This window comes from Choloepus didactylus, chromosome 2, assembly GCF_015220235.1.
Source record: "Choloepus didactylus isolate mChoDid1 chromosome 2, mChoDid1.pri, whole genome shotgun sequence".
NCBI classification, from domain to species: domain Eukaryota; kingdom Metazoa; phylum Chordata; class Mammalia; order Pilosa; family Megalonychidae; genus Choloepus; species Choloepus didactylus.
In genome coordinates this window covers 191,460,087-191,476,522 of record NC_051308.1, presented here as the reverse complement: position 1 = coordinate 191,476,522, position 16,436 = coordinate 191,460,087, and positions in this window count along the sequence as shown.

The window sequence follows — 16,436 nt, the reverse complement described above, 5'->3', positions numbered from 1 at the left end:
GTACTAAAACAAAGCTAAAAAGTCACATGCCTCATCACCACCGTCAGTGCTCTTTCCTGAATAAAATGGCTCCATGCACACAACCTGTTGGGCAGACTTCATGGTTTGCTTCCTGTGTTGTTCTTGGCAGTTGTGCAGCCATGCTTTCCTCTCCCTTTTCTGTCTTAACAGCATCTTGGCTGGGTGGGCAGATCATGAGGGGGCTTGATGATGTGGAGAGCTGCTTATAGAGGCTTCAGATGGAGTTTTGTAGAGATTAAAAGAGACTTCAGCCATTGCCATTCTTGGAGATGCTTCTATAACAACAACAGCAACAACAACAAAAACTGGGGGAAAAAAGAGCAAACAGCATTATAAAAGTTATGATATAACGTCGATGATGATCATCCCCTTCCTCCAATCCTGCTAGTTTATGTCTGGTACTGTACACATCACTCCCTTATGAGCCTGCACCAAACTGCATCGAATGTCTAATGACACCTTCTGGAGATATGAGGGGGGTAGGACCCTCCCGGCATCTCTGTGATAGGTTCTGGGCTCCAGTTCTTCTCCCTCTGACCATTCCTGGGCTAATCTCCTTGGATAGGGCCCAGTCTCTATTCCTCAGGGTGCCTGGCATAGTGCTCTATCACTTAGTCCTTGAAAATCTGTCTGGCAGAAAGAAACTGACCTTCTCCCAGGATGCTCTGAGCCTCCCACCTCCCTGCTTTTCCTTGTCTGCTGGCTGGCAGACCCTTCTAGGTATCTCCATCTTGTTCTATGCCGGGTTCAGACTCAGGATGTCTGAGGTCACCATGTTGTGGAATGACCACTCCCTTCTCTGCGAACCTCAGCTTTGGCATAGATGCCTGAGATAGCACTGTGACCTGTGAACAGATGGGTGATAGCCCAGTAAACTGAGCAGTGAGCAGCTCCAACCTAGATCAGATGAGACTAGTTCTGACAATGACTCAGATAGCCCAGGCCTGGTTCAGAGCCTGGCACAATAGATATTTATTAAATGAACGAATCAGTGAAGTGAAAGCACACCTCGGTCTTGGCTTAGAGGTCCTCCTTGGATGCCTCAGAGTACTACAGTCGCAACACTGACCCCACTTCATGATCAGTCTCCCTCTACTGACTGTATGCCCAAGGGCTAGCGTTGTGTCTTGTCTCAGTATCTTTGGTACCCAGCATGGTATCTGGCACATCACAGGGGCCCAATAAGTATATAAGGGATGAATGAACGATTGGGCCCTAAGTTTTATTCACCCATAGCTGCAAACTGGAGAAACAAAACTAGGTAGTGGAGCTCACTATTATTATTGCAAACTTGGTCATCCTCCTCCCCTTGCACATGGTCTGTTATAGAACTCCACACACCACGAGGAGAGAATTTTGGGAAGAGCAAGTTGGGAGTCATTTGCAGACCTGTCAGCAAGCTTAGGCTGCAGATACAGCTTTTTGTAGATGGACTAGCTCTTTAGAAAGCTGAACAAAAACACATTTGCCTGGAATAATAATTGTTTTCTTGCTCCACTTAGTCTGCTTGCCCAGAATTGGTTCTTCTCTCAAGCAGCCAATAAGGTCCCTCTTCACCTGAAGAGGGAAATAATAACTGGGGTCCAATCAAGATTAAATGGGACAAAATGTTTCCAGAAGGTTCTCCCCTAAGGTTTCCTCATTTTTCAGATGAGGAAAATAAGTCACTTGCTCAAGGCTATACAGTTAATCGGCAATTGTACTATACTACCTACCATTTATTGAGCTCCTACTGTGTATTAGCTGCTAATATAAATGCTTTGTGCATATTATCTCACTTAATCCTGGTTTAAACAACCTTATGAGTTAGGTTTTATCATTCCCTTTTGGCAGAGGTAGGAACTGAGGCTCAGAAAGACTAAGAAACTTGCTCATTCCACCTGGTCAGATAGTAGCAGAGCAGGGACTCGTGTCCTCATCTGGCAGACTCCGGAGCCTGCACTCAGTGGTTCTCAGCCAGCAGAAAATATATGTTGGAAAAGCCTCTGACACTTATTAGCCCCACCCCAGATCCACCCAATCAGAACCTCTGTATTCTGCAAAAGCTCGCAAGCAATTCTGATGTGTGTCCCTACTTGAGAACTACTTACTCTCCCTGAGCCCCAGGTTTTGTTACCTGAAAAGTGGGGGCCACTGGGACACAGGGCTCCTTGGAAGGATCCAAAGGGCTTATGCAGGCGAAAAGGGTCCAGCACAGGGCTGGCGGGAAGGGGTGCTCGGTAATTGCTGACTTCCTTCTCCAGGCGACCAAGGAGCGCCTGGAGGGCTTCGGGTGTCTTGTGTGTGTACATGACCCCACTTTGCCAAAGACCCAGAACACTGTTTTCTGGGCTTTGGGGTTCAGTTTCCTGATTGTTTGTTATTATTCTTAATAGAATACAGGAGAAGGCCATGAGTGGCCAGACATCTGCGATAAATCTGCTGGGTTTTTGCAGGAAAGATTTCCCAAGTTCACTGTATTTTATATTTCTTGCTTTTCTTTCCAGCTACAACATGGCCAGGAAAATATCTCTCTTGAATCGAAAGAAAACAACCCATTAGCCTCTGGTGAATGTTGGCGTAGGGAATATGACTGTCATATTATACAGCGTACGAGTTCAAGGACTTTTGGAACCCTGTTTTTAAAACACCGAGCTGAAAAGGAAGGTTTATTGCAAACCTTCTATGTTCCGGTTCCTGTGCTAAGTGTTTCATGTTTATTAGCTTGTCTCAGTAGGACCTCCCTCGTGGGAATGTGAGGAGTTTTATTATCCCTATTATACAGATGAGGAAACCGAGGCTCAGAGAGGTTACATGATGTGACCAAGGCCCTGCAGCCAACGAGTGGTTTCAAACCCAGTTTGTTGGCTTCAAAGTCAATAGTCTTCTCTGTACTCTGACTATCTTCCCAGAGTTCTGTTGGCCTCCAATATTTTTCAATAACCTTAAATTAATTTCTTGATTAAAAAACAAACAAACTTTAAAAGGTAGTTGCAAAACCTAGGTAGAAATCTTTCTAAAATTTAACATTCATGCTATGCTTGGTACCCCTAATGCTTGTGGCATACCTGATGCATGCTAGGTGTGCAAAAATGATTGGTGACTGAATGTACAAATGATTGGATCCAGGCACCCCGTCTTCCTACAAGACTTCTCCAGCACTTACTTACACAGGACCTGTGCTCATTCTTACCTCCACTTCAGGCTTTCTCTCACTGTGTCTGGGTCCGCTCCCCTGGGAACTCCTTCACTTTGTGGGCAAATCTGGATCCCAGGGCTTCCCCCTTTCTATGTTTGGTCTGTCTTGGAAATAAACAAGTTCCTAGGTCCCCTTGTGATACTCATGGGGGTAAGTCATTTTTCCTCTCTAGATTTCCATTTCCTCACCAGTACCATAAGATATCTAAGATGCTAAGACATTATCAAATACATGCCCCAGTTTTAATATATTAAATAATAGCAGTTTTAGTAGATATGCTTTTTTAGTGCTCTATTGATAAGATAAGGTGCTCTATTGAGCACGTTATCATTTATCAGGCACAGGGCTGGGTTCTGAAGTTATGGTGGTAGACAGAGCAGACACGGGCCCTGCCCCCAGGGAGCTTATACTAGCTTATGGTAGACATAGATACTCAATAAGTAGCAAGTTCTGACATTTCCAGAAATTCATGTTGGTGGGTAATTTTTTTCAAAGTTGTCATCTTGTGGTCAATGGATTCAAGATACAAAATCTGTCTTCCGAATTTCATTTAATGTCCTTTCCACCTTGACAAATGGGTCTATGTAAGAGGCAAGGATAAAATCTGCCTTTTTTCAGAGCAGAGTGAAGTCATATCCATGAAGGAGCATGTTAAAGGTTAAAGTGTTAGCAAGAGGAAGGAGTTCTCATTTTCAGGGGGGCTCTGGAGACCTGCAGATGCCTGCGTCTGTGAGTCTGTGTGTTTATCTAGAAGAGCACTTTCTATTGGGGTAAAATACTCCTCCTCTTCCCTTTCCACATGTGACATCTGAACCACCAGCACATGAAAGAACCTGTGCTGGATTAAAAAAGAAAAAGAAGACAGGTTCCCTGTCCTTAAGGAACTCACTGGTGTTTGAGGGTCTCAGATGAGTAATGCAGAAGGACAGTGGAAGTTGGTTATGCTGTGTTTGTGCATGGTGGCACCCCGTGCTTCTCTCTGAGGGAACAGCTGATTCAGACAGAGCACTCAGGGGCACATCTCCAAGGATGTGATGTGCTGGGCCCAGTCTTGAAGGATGAGGAGGTGTTAGCAAAAAGGAGGGGAAAGAAATTCCAGGCAGGGGACACAGCAGATGCCAAGGCATGGAGTGAGAAAACAGCAAAACTTGTCCCAGTCACTGGCAGCCTTGAAGTGGAGTGAGCTCAGCAGAGAAGCCTCCCTTCTCCTCGTTTCTCCTTCTTTTCCCAGCCACTGTGGGTGAGGTGCTCATCTGATTGGTCAGACTCCAAAACAGACATAAGGTTGAGAGTACTATTGAGAGGGATCGCTGTGTATTAAAATTTCATGCACTGAAGTGAGGCCCTCTGCTTTGTCCTCCTAGGGCAGGAGTGGGAGAAAAGCCAGGCCCAGCACCCAGGGAGGAGACAAGCTCCCCCTCTCTCATCTCTGATGCATGTTTCAGTGGTCACTTGCCCCAGACTGGATGGTGGAATGATCCTGAGATTTGAGTTTAGGCTAATGGGGAGGAAAAAAAACACCTGAAAAGTCTACTTGGAGGTTTCGGGTACAAGTTCAACTATTAATAAAGTCTTTGATTTTTCATGTGTAAGGTGGTCTATGCAATCCTGATCCCTTGGTCTGAAAAAATACAGGTGCACCCGCAACCATTCCCAACACCATCTTTCATGCAAGCTCTGACATCTGGCCTCCTTCAGCAAGCCTTCCTTCCTCACACGCCTCTTTGCCTAGCTGGATCAACCATCCCAACCCAAGCCATCCTCCCTTAGCCTTCTTGTTTTAGTCCACTTAACTCATTATACCTTGTGTTTTACTTGTGTTTGTGTTATTTTAAAGCCTGGAGCAGTGCTGATGTCATTTTCACTATTGTATTCGCCACAGTAGTGAGCACATCCAGGGTAAATGTTTATGGGATCAAACTTTTCCTGGCAGTGAAAGAGGGAGTCAATGGCAGTGCTACTGATCGTGAGCTTTGGGCTAATGTCATCTGTCCATTCACGCCGCCAACCACTCTTCATCCAGGGCCAGGAAAGCAGCAATATGTCAGACAGTCACAAAGGGTCTGCACGTGTGGAGCTTACAGTTTCATTTAGTCCTCATTGCAGGCTTTAGGGTTTGTTTTATTAACTCAATATTTACCAACAGGAAACAGATTCTGAATAGGGAAGATGATTTGTCCAAGGCTTGAACCCAGGTCTGTAAGAAGTGGGAGGAAGGTGTCCTGGGAAATGATTATCTCTGTGGTACCTAATGCCCGGGCTCCCGTAGCCTGAAGTTGCCTTCTCCCCTTTCCTCACATGCCCCCCCCGCCCCAGCATTATTTCTAGGGCTTGGAAGATGATGTGTTGGGGACTAAAGCCAGACCAGTTACAAGACAGCAATTTCCCCACATTAAAATGATCTATCTTGAAATGTGTGATGCTTTCTCCACATGGCCATGATTGGAGGGTCCCTCCCTTTTAATAATACTTTTGAAGAAAAACCACAGCAACACCCAGATGATACATGATTACCAGGGTAAGAACTACTTTTCCATCTTCCTGGCCACCGAAAGATGAGCAGTGTTATGTGCTGTCTCCAAACACCTCCCAGCAGCCTTTCCCTGCAGTGCAGCAGGCCTGGCGGTCAGGGGGCTGCAGTTCCCACCACCCTCTGCCATGAATGAAATTAGGGTGATCACTTTATTCACATACTGATTTGCTGAACAAACACACACTGGGCATCTCTGTGCCAGACCTGTGCTGGGTGCCAAGGAAAAAGATACAGGGTGAACCAGCCCCTGTCCTCAAAGATGTCCCTGTGTGGTGGGTTAATGGGAAAGGCAAACCTCACAGAGCATGAGGGGTGGGGAGATTTTCAACAGGTTAAGAGATGAAGGCATGTCAGGCAGAGGCACAGCTGTGGCAAGGCTCTGGAAGTTTGGAAGAACAGCTAAGTTCAGCGAAGGTGAGGAATGACTTGCGGGTGGAGGGGAGATTTACTCAAGGGGGCTGTGGCTGGAAAGGTAGACAGGATCCAGCTTGGGGAGGGCTTGGGGGATAAGGAGTTGGCTTAATCCTATAGGAGATGGGAAGACACTATTTTAAATATTACTGATTCATGGTTCCTGCTTTCCCCAGGGCTCATAGACAATAAAATATTACAAATAATATATATGTATAATAAAATATTACATATTTTATATATATTTTATATCATGTTTTTGTTTTTCTCTGTATCTCTCTCTTTCCTTTTTATTTTACAATAAAGTTTTAGTCTACTTATCCTCCAAGCTAGGAGACATGGCTGACTGAGCCCATTTTCAGATAACTGGGATTCAGAGCAAAGATCAATGATTAAGAAGTTAGAAACTCCTAACTCACAATCCCTGCCTTACCTCTTCAAAATTAACACCATGTTCTAGGCATGCTATGTTCAGCCTTTTTACAAACACGGCCTCTAACCCTCTCAACCTTACCAATGTAGATTAAAATAACAACACTAACAAATATATTTTGCTAAGCAATTACTATGTTCTAAGCACTATAAGAAGAACTTTAGTAACATGGTATGAACTGTGGAAAGCAGTATGGCAGTTCCTCAAAAAGTTAAGTGTATAATTACCATATGGCTTGGCAATTCCACTCCTAGCTTTGTACACAAAAAAATTGAAAACTGGCACCAAGACAGATACTTGTGCACCAATGTTCGTAGCAACATTATTCACAATAGCCAAGAGGTGGGAACAACCCGAGTGCCCATCAACAGATGAAGGGATAAATAAAATGAGGTACAAGCATACAATAGAATGTAATTCAGCTGTAAGAAGGAATGCAGTTCTGATATGTGCTGCAACACAGAGGAAACTTGAAAGCATTACGCTAAGTGCTATAAGCCAGACACTAAAGGAGAAATATTGCGTAATTTCACTCATATGAAATATCCAGAAACTGCAGTTTCATAGAGATAGAAATTAGGTTAGAGGCTATGAGGGGATAAGGAGATGCGGGAAGGGAGAGTTGTTGTTTGTGGGTATAGAGTGTTTGCAAAGTTTATGAATTTAAAAATAAGAGTAATAATATTGAAGAAGAAGATGGTGATGATAATAATAATAGGAACTTTAAATACAGCAGTCCCGTTGAGGGAGGCAATCACTATTATCATCCATGCTTTATAGAAGAGGAGCCTGGGTCTGAGAGAGCCTAAGAAACTCACCAGGCCAGCATGTGGAAGATCCAGATGCAAGCCCAGGCTCACCTGATTCCAGACCCCACACCTGCCCACTGCCATCCTGCCTCCCAGCATGCCAGTTCCCTCCTCTGCAAGACACGACGATGGACCTACCCTGCCACTGGACATAGTTGGTGTGAAGGTGAACTGAGCAATTGTTTGCAAACTGCAGAATACATACAAGTACGTACTGGTTAGATGTGCTTATCTTCAGTAAAAGTAGTGATTCCTGACAGAAAAACAGCATTAATAAATTAATCCCACTATATATTTTTATAAAAAATAAATCCTGAGGTTTATTTTGTTTACTAGATACTTAAGCCACAGACTGATTTGTACTGTATAACATTTAAAAGCAAAAACAATTTGGAAATGAGGCAATAACTTAGCAGCTGATTTAAAAAAAAAATCATATTAATGTTTTTTAATTGAAAATCTCTTATGTGGTTGATTTCTGAAAAAGATAAGCACTGAATATGGTCCAGTTAGCTTTGGGGACATCATTTTCACCTAAAAAAGGGAAAATGGTTGAGACTGCATCCACCATCTCTGGTGGTTCCAGGATTATTGGAAACCAAACAGGAGATCTAGGCCCTCATTCTTCTGAGCATTTGTAAAGAGCATTTATCATCTCCCGGTGGAGGTACATGGAGCCAGAATGGGCTTGCCCAACAGGGAGGAGACAATGGGCAAGGGCATGCACTGTTCCTTCTTACAGCATATTTCCTGGATGTCAGGAGGGTGGAAAAATGACCACTTTTGGTAAACACAGATGGTCTGAGCACATCCTGGGTTTTTACTTTAAAAGGATAAAAAGTGAGCCCAACCTACAAGTAGCGATGCATGGGAGGTCTCCTGCATGCAGAGTCCTGGCTGCCGAGGAGAGGCCTCCTGCCTGGGACTGTCTGGTCTCCCTGGCAGTTCTGCTGTCTGCCCTCATCCCCCAGATCCCAGGCCTCCTCATGCCTCCACCCTTCTCCTCTCAGCCACCCTTCCCTCACCACTCAGTCAGATACTTTGTGTAAGATAGTAGCCAGTGCTTGACTCCGGGCTCAGTAAATGTTAGTCACTTAGAGAGTCTTCTCTTTCCCTCCTAAGTCAGATGAAGAACTGGCCCTTTCTCTCACCTCTGATTTGGCCTCTTCCTCTCTCGCCCATATTTTCATGAGTTCCTATAGCATTCTTAACTTCATTTTACCCTCACATCAACCATGTCATGAAGGACATTGTGCTAGTTATCTATTGCTGTGTAACAAATTACCCCAAACACAATGGCTTAAAACAACAATCATTTCCCACCTCACACCATTTTTGAGGGTAAGGAATCTGGGAGGGGCTTAGCTGGGTGGCGGGGCCGTAGACAAGCAGTTGGCTGGGGCGGCAGATTTCTGGGACTGGATTGTCCACTCCTAAGAGCACTCACTTATTGGCAGGAAGGTTTGGCTCCTCTCATGTGGCCCTGTTCATATGGCTGCTCATGATATAGCTGCTGACTTACCTCAGAGTGAGGTAAGAGAGAGAGAGAGAAAGAGGATGAGAGGGAGAGAGAGGAGAGAGGGAGAGAGAAAGGAGAGAGAGAGAGAAAGAGGGAGAGAGAAATACTGACAGGGAAACCACAGTATCTTTTATAACCTAACCTCAGAAGTGATATATCATCACTTCTGCCATGTTATATTGGTCACACAGACCAACCCTGATACAGTATGGGAGGAGACTCCACAAGGGGGTGGAAACTAGGAGGTGGGGATAGTTGGCAGCCATCTTGGAGGGTGGCTATCATAGTCATCCAGATAGCAAATGGCAGAAATAGATTTATTAAAGGAGTCTCAATTCCTTCTATTAAAAATGTTGATTCCTCCTTCAAGAAGTCCTTCATTTTTCAGCATTTTCTGCGTCTCCACTTCAGTGGTCTCCTTCTCAGACCACAGCTTAGTGTGCCTTTCTCGGCTTCATGTAAGGTTGCAATATTTCCCACCCCTTCTTCCCTCCCCTCTCTAATCACGACCACCCTCAGTTCCATCAAAGCCACATGAATCTTCATTTATTCACAGCCAAACTTCCTGGCAGTCTTGTTGTGCCCACTTGCCCCTGTATCTTCACCAATCTTCACATCTGTCAGGCTCCCATGTGACTAATTGCTTCTTCACTGAAAGAGCAAAAGTCACTAGTGTCCCCCCTCCTCGTGACCCAAACCTCTAACCTCTGTCAGTGCCTCTGCTGCATTGTTTTCTTAAATATCTGTCATGTCAGTTCCCTCATTGTGAATCCCGCAGCCTATGCTCTAGCTCAAGTCTGTAATTTCTCACCTGAGTTTTCCAATAGAACCACACCGTCCCCCATTCCTGGCCTATGATGGTCTCTACTTCCAAGTTTGTCCCTCTCCCCCCATCCGTCTTTCACAGCAGCATGCTATTCTGATTACATCACATCCTAGTTAAGTTTTCTTGTTAGATCCCTATTGTCCATGGATGAAAATCTAAAGACCTTACAGGGAACTCAAGGTCCTTTTTGATCTGGCTCTTGTTTACTTTTTCAGTGACAGCACTCACTCCTCCTCCTTCTCTCCCTCATTTTACTCACCAGGCATTCAGTTTTATTGTAGAGTCTGCCCTGCCTTTGGGGACTCCCAGCCTCAGCTCAAGCACAGTTTCTGCATGGTGTGCTCTCCCTAACCCCCAGGGGAACCATGGAGGAGGCTTAACTCCGTCCCTGCTTGTATTCCCTTGGGATTTGCCATTCCTATATACACTGCCAGCATCTGGGACCATCTGCCTCAGGGCTCTCCCTAGTCACAGAGCGTAGCCTGCAGGGCAGCCTGGGAGTGCTGGGGAGTTTCTGTCTCTTAGAAGCAGCCTTCAACCAATGAAGCGTGGGAGTTGGTAGGTAAATACCCACCGTGTCCTTATTCCTCAGGAGAGGCAACTCGGAAATATGTTCTACACAGTCTCCTGCAAGTATCCAGTGGGATGAAGCCCCAGTTGTCCAGTGATATTAGCTTCCTTCCTGTTCCTCTCTCATTTCCCCAACACCCTATCAATGCTTCCTGAGATGTCTCCTAAATAAACTACTTGAATTCAAGCCCTTGTCTCAGGGTCTGCTTCTGGGGAACCCAGCCTAAAGTACCTCCTTAGTTTCTGCTGCATCTTGCACATGTCTCCATTACAACATTTATCCATTACAACACTCATCATAACTATGGCTACTAGAATGTAAGCATGCCAGTCACCAGGAGTGCAGCAGTGAAAGGATGTGATACCTGGCAATATATTCAGTAAATATTTGATGAATGATAAAAGACTGACTTTCCTTGAACTGTTACGATTGTGTTTCTTTGCTACTAAAATCTTCAGCATCTCTCCACTGCCTAATTAAGTACAAATTCCTGATCTTTCTCAATCTGGCCTTAGCCTCCAGTTTTAGCATCCCAACTCAAGGCTTTGCTCTTGCCAGTTTCTGCCTGGCTTGCCCTTAAAGTCCTGAAATACAGCCCTTTTTTTAAGACCTGGCTAGCTACCACTGCCCATGCTCTGTAGCCATGTCTCCTGGCCCTCAGTAGCAGCTTCCCTGGTCCCCGAGGGTGGGAAACTTGCTCACTCAGTTATTCTACTGACCTTTCCTGACCTTTACATGGTTGGTGCCCAGACACCTTGGCAGGAAAGGAAATTTTCTCTAGAGATTGCAATATGTTTCTGAATATATCTTACAGGATTTTATCCAATACAGCTCTTCTTGCATGTCAAGAGAACAAAGACCATATTTATATTAAGCACCCTCATAAAGCACCTGACATAGTGAGATGACTGAAGGACCTTCTTTTCCATTTTAATAGCAAATCCTTTCCCTCTTACCATTTCACAGACAACATGCCAGGTAGTACTTATTCAGATGCAGCCTTTCTACACTGGTAGAATGAATATTTTTGACTCCACAAGTGAATTATTTATATAAACATCAGCATTATAGATTTTATACAAAGATTCAGTGTAATATTTATCAAGTATCTACCCTGGCTGGCAATAGATAAAATCTCCTACATTCAGATGTTTATAGGAGCCACGTATTTTGTGATATCAAGACAGACACAAGTAGTCAGTTTGAGATCTTTGTTACATAGAAATGTTAAACAAGTTTTAAACTCAGAAAGTCCTGAATTCAAATTCCAAATGCAACACTTTCTTGCTGATCACTTTTGACCAAGGCATACAATCTCATTTCATAAGAGAAGATTCTGAGTTTTAGAGAGAGATGAATGTCAGCACAGAACCTGCACATAATAGTGTTAAGTAAAATAACATGGCTGCCTGCACTGGGCGTTGCTGGGAGACCACTTTCTGAGAAGGCTTTTCCAGGGGACAAAAACAAGTGATGTGCAGGGGTTTCTCAAGAAAATGGAACACCCTACAGTGTTGCTGATAAGTAATACCTGGTGATAAAACTCATTTTGGTCTAGTAGCAGAATGGACAAGCATACCTACTAATCAGTGTATATCTGCTCCCACTTTGTAAGACCTCTGCAAGCAAAACGGAAATTTAATGTCAGCCAATCAGTACATTTCCTCACTTTCCTCCACATTTGCCCTCTATGAGCTTCCCCTTTCCACACCCTTTCTGAAAGGGATACCGCCTGGTCCATGAATCATTCAATAAAGCTGTGAGATCCTAAAATGTATGAAAAAATGTCTTTTATCAATAGGAACACAATTTAATACATGTACCTTGATTGTCTCTGAGCTTCAGTTTCCTCTTTCATAAAGTAGGAATTATATATAGTATGTATTTTGTATATGTATTTTATATATTATATGTAGTATGTATTATATATATACACACATATATATATATTGCTTCGTACACTAAATCTCAGTGTCCTCATCTAGGAAATGGAGGTAATTATCCTTGCTGTGTTCATTTCATTTGATAATCACAACTCTATGAGACAAAGCAAGTGAACCTCTTTGTGGAGCATGTTCCTCTGTAATAATACCCCTCAGTAGTAGTCTCTAACTGTGGTATATGGGAAGGAACACACACTCTGAGTTCATGAAGTCCTGGGTTCAATTCCTGGCTCTGCCACTTATTAATTGTGGGAAAATAAGCTAGTTTCAGAACTTCTTTGACCTTTGGTTTCCTCCTCTCTAAAATGACGATCCCCCTTTTGTGGGATTATTGTGAGGATTAAATGGGATCCTGTTTGGAAGAGCAGCTGGCACAGGGCAGCACTTTCCTCTTCACTGCTACCTCACTTCTCCCCCCCAGACAGGTATTAAGTGCTTTGCCCAGTTCTTGAGAAAATGCCTGAGATTTCCCTAGAAATCTATTTCCCTAAATCTAATATTCCCTAGAAATCAGTTTCTCGTTCTATACTTTTCAATTGTCAAATCACTATACCTTTACAAAATGACAGATAATAGGAGGAAAAGTAGTATTTGAACACTTGATGCCTGTTGTCTTTGATGTCATAATGTAGTCAACTACTAACTTTTATTCCCTGATTACCATGGAGAAAAGAAACATAAAAGCCTTATTCATGATTTTAATTCTCATTCAAAAGAGTAACAGTGGGTTCTTTCTCTGATTTTCCCATCCTTAACTGGGGAGGAGCCCAGAGACATATTTCATAGCTAAGTCAACTGCTTTTCTCCAAATTCAAGACTTAAGCCTTGAGCAAAATGAATCACAGGCTAATCTTGCTCAGTTAAGACCATTGTCTGCTTTCCTAATAAAACTTTAAGGAAGAACTTGTTCATCCATCAGATATTTATTTAGCATCTCCTACAGAGCAGATGCTGTTTGGACAGCTTGGAGAGATGGATTAGGGAGGTCATGGAGAGAATACTAGAGCTGTGTAGTATGGTGGAAAAAGCCCTCTTTTCTGGGGCCAGGAAACCTGGGTTCACATCCTGGCCTTTCATCTTGGGCATATCACCCAACCTCTTTCAAAATCAGAGACAATAAATTTCCACCTACCTCACATGGTTGTGAGCCTGGTATGGTGGCTAGATAAGCTAGATTCTGACAGACCTGGGAGAATCCCAACAATGCCACTTAATAGCTTATGACTTTGGGTAAGTCTCTTCATTTTCTAGCCTCAGTTTCCTCATCTGCAAAATGGAAATAATAAGACATCTCTTGAAAGGTTGTTGGGAAGATTCAGAGCTAAGATTAGCAAATGGAAGCAGTTCATGAAGTTCAAGGCAGATTTTTCGAGGCTAAATTGGAATTCATTTTGAACCTCCTAGCTTTTCTTGAGGTTAATTTTTCCATTTATTGCATGATTAGACCTGACTGGAGCAGGCTCCAGGAGGACAAGAATCTTTGTACTTGTGCATTTTCCATTACTCTATAAAACAAATACCTGGTGGCTTAAACCCAAAGTGAAAAACAAAGTGCCTTATCAGGGTAATTTCTTCTGCCTAGTTTCCTTTGTAATAGTCTGCCCTCTTCTTGGTGATGGCTCCCAGTCTGGTTTTGCTCTGAAAATGCAGAACTGTGTTTTGCATGACTCAACAGACCACTTTCTCTCCTCTCTTAGCACTTGCCTGTTGCAACATTTGCTATTAGGTTATCTCAGGGAAAGTATGTCTCTTTTACTGGGCCAGAGTTTCCATTCCTTGGCTCACCCTGTACATGCAAACATGTCTACCAAATCCTGGCATTCTGAACTGTGCGCATACTTGGGCTCAGTGGCCTTTCTAGGCAGGGTGCGATGAGTCAAGTGTGGAAAATTAGAGTAACTAGCATCCTGGATCCAAGTGTCCCATCCCTCTACCCTTAAAGAGGGAGGAGGCCTCTCTAAGGCTTTGCAATGATTTTCCTTGGGGCAGGATATAGCAGGGTGCTCCAACGGGGCTCAGACCTGCCCTGGAGTTTGGTTGGTGGCAGACTAATGGCATGGTCATCCTTCTAGAGTTGACATGTGTGGACCTTTTTTAAGGGGGAATGGGAAAAGGAAACACTCAATGTGTAGTTGAAGGCTTAATTTAGAAGCAGAAAATGTTGAGGAAGGCTAAGGAATACTGTGGTAGCTGTGCCCCTGCCCTCTGGAAAACTGGAATGTTATAGGTAGGCAATGGATATTTGTAAAATGTGAAAGTGAGACTTGATTCAGTGATGCAGCAGGAAGGGGTATTCCTTGTCATTAACTTCCAGTTGTCCTTGAATCTTCATGGCGCAGATTTTATAGTGTCACTCTGCCAGTTTTTCAGGTCTGGTGCTTACTTTCTAGAAGCCTCAGTTTCCTTGTTTGTAAAATAGAGATATTAATAATTCTTGCCTCAGATCCTGGGTGCAGAAGTCAAGTTGGATGACAGAATGTGAAATTCTTCAAAAACTGTAACCCCCCTGGACAGATGTTACAAGTTTAGAAGGAACAAAATTCCTAAGAGATAGGGGGCAAAGGAGCCATTATACCTGTGTTGGCTCAGGATCATGAATAGAAAATTTGCCTTCAACTGGACCTCTTTATTAAAAACAGAACATTCTTATTTGTAAGCTGATTCTTGAATTGGTCCCTCACACAGCCATCCACTGTGGTTCTGGCCAGTGGAGGTGCTAGTGGAGGTGTGCGTGGATACTCTGAGTGCAGGAGTCAGCCTGTTCTAGGATGACACTTTCTGGACCTGCTAGTAATAGCTGGATCACCCACAAACATACAGAAACTCTTCCTTCCCAGGGAGAGAGATTTATCCCAGAATCTTGCTAAGTTTGAGCCAGCTGTAGCTTTGAAACTAGCTTCCACCTTTAGGGAGGAAGATAAAAAGGTTTGTCTTCTTTTAGTCTTTGACACTTCCCATGCAACACTCATGCTCCTTTTGAAAACAGGAGTTTGCTTTGAGTCATAGAATCATAGAATTTTAGGCTTGAGTGTTGGTGGAGGACTCTGAGTTTATCAAATACAATCTTTTAACATTATTGGAAAGGAAACAGAGTAGGGAAGGGGCTTGCCTTTGCACAACCAGTTCATATTGAGAGGCAAGGTGGGGATAATGTTTCTTGCTTCTTAGTGCAGATCCTGTAGCATCTCAAAATGCCTCCCTTCATCCTTGGGATAACTTCTCCAGGCATGTAGAATTTCTTGGGATCTTTAGGTCAGATTTCTTAGGAAGAGAGAGATGGTGACCCATGTGTGGCCTTTGGCTTCCTGACATTCATGTCTTCCTAAGTCTAGTGGCCACTCTGGACTCTGCTGCCATTCTCCCTCTCTCATACTCAGCTCCTGCCACCACGGCTTGGACTACAGTGAGGCAAGAGGGGTATCTAGGGTGCAAAATTTAAGAAGACACTCACTCTCTGGGTTGGTGACTGCAGGGCCCTCAATATGAGTGCCTCTTGAAATTTTGCGACCTAGATGCCTCACGTGCCTCACCCTAATTCCAGCCTTGCTTGTGGCACTGCCCTCCCAGCTGTTCTTCAAACATACCATGTTGCCTCCCAGCCCAGGGCCTTCGCCTTCGCTGTTCCTTCTACCTGAGCACTCTGCCTGTGAAAGCTGCATGGCTCCCTCCCTCACATTACCTGGTCTAGGCTCTAAAGTCACCTCAGTGAAATTCCTTGAGATAAAATAAAACTATCATTTCTATTCCCTCACTCGACTTTACTTTTTACCAAAGCACTCAGCAACTTCTACCATATTTGTTTATTGTCTCTATGTTCCACTCCATGTGAACAGATGGCACCTAGCACATAGCAGGCACAGTGTAGACCCTCAGTGTGTATTTGTTGACTGAATGACTGGACGGATGAATGAGAGAGGCCTTTTTCTCCCTCTCCTTCAGGATGTTACTTCCCATACCCATTGACTCACCCTGGCCAAACCTTTGTTTTCAACATCCACAAGAATCTCCTGTAAACATTAAACCTTAAAGTGCTCGGCTCTGCCAAGTTCACAACACACACACTCCTTCTTTAAAAATACTTTATTCAATCTTCTTCTCTGCATTAAAAAAAAAATTCTGTAGTCCACAACAACTACCTAGCAGCTTAATGCTTACTGAAGATGATCACTGTGTTTTACATGCGTCTGTTAAA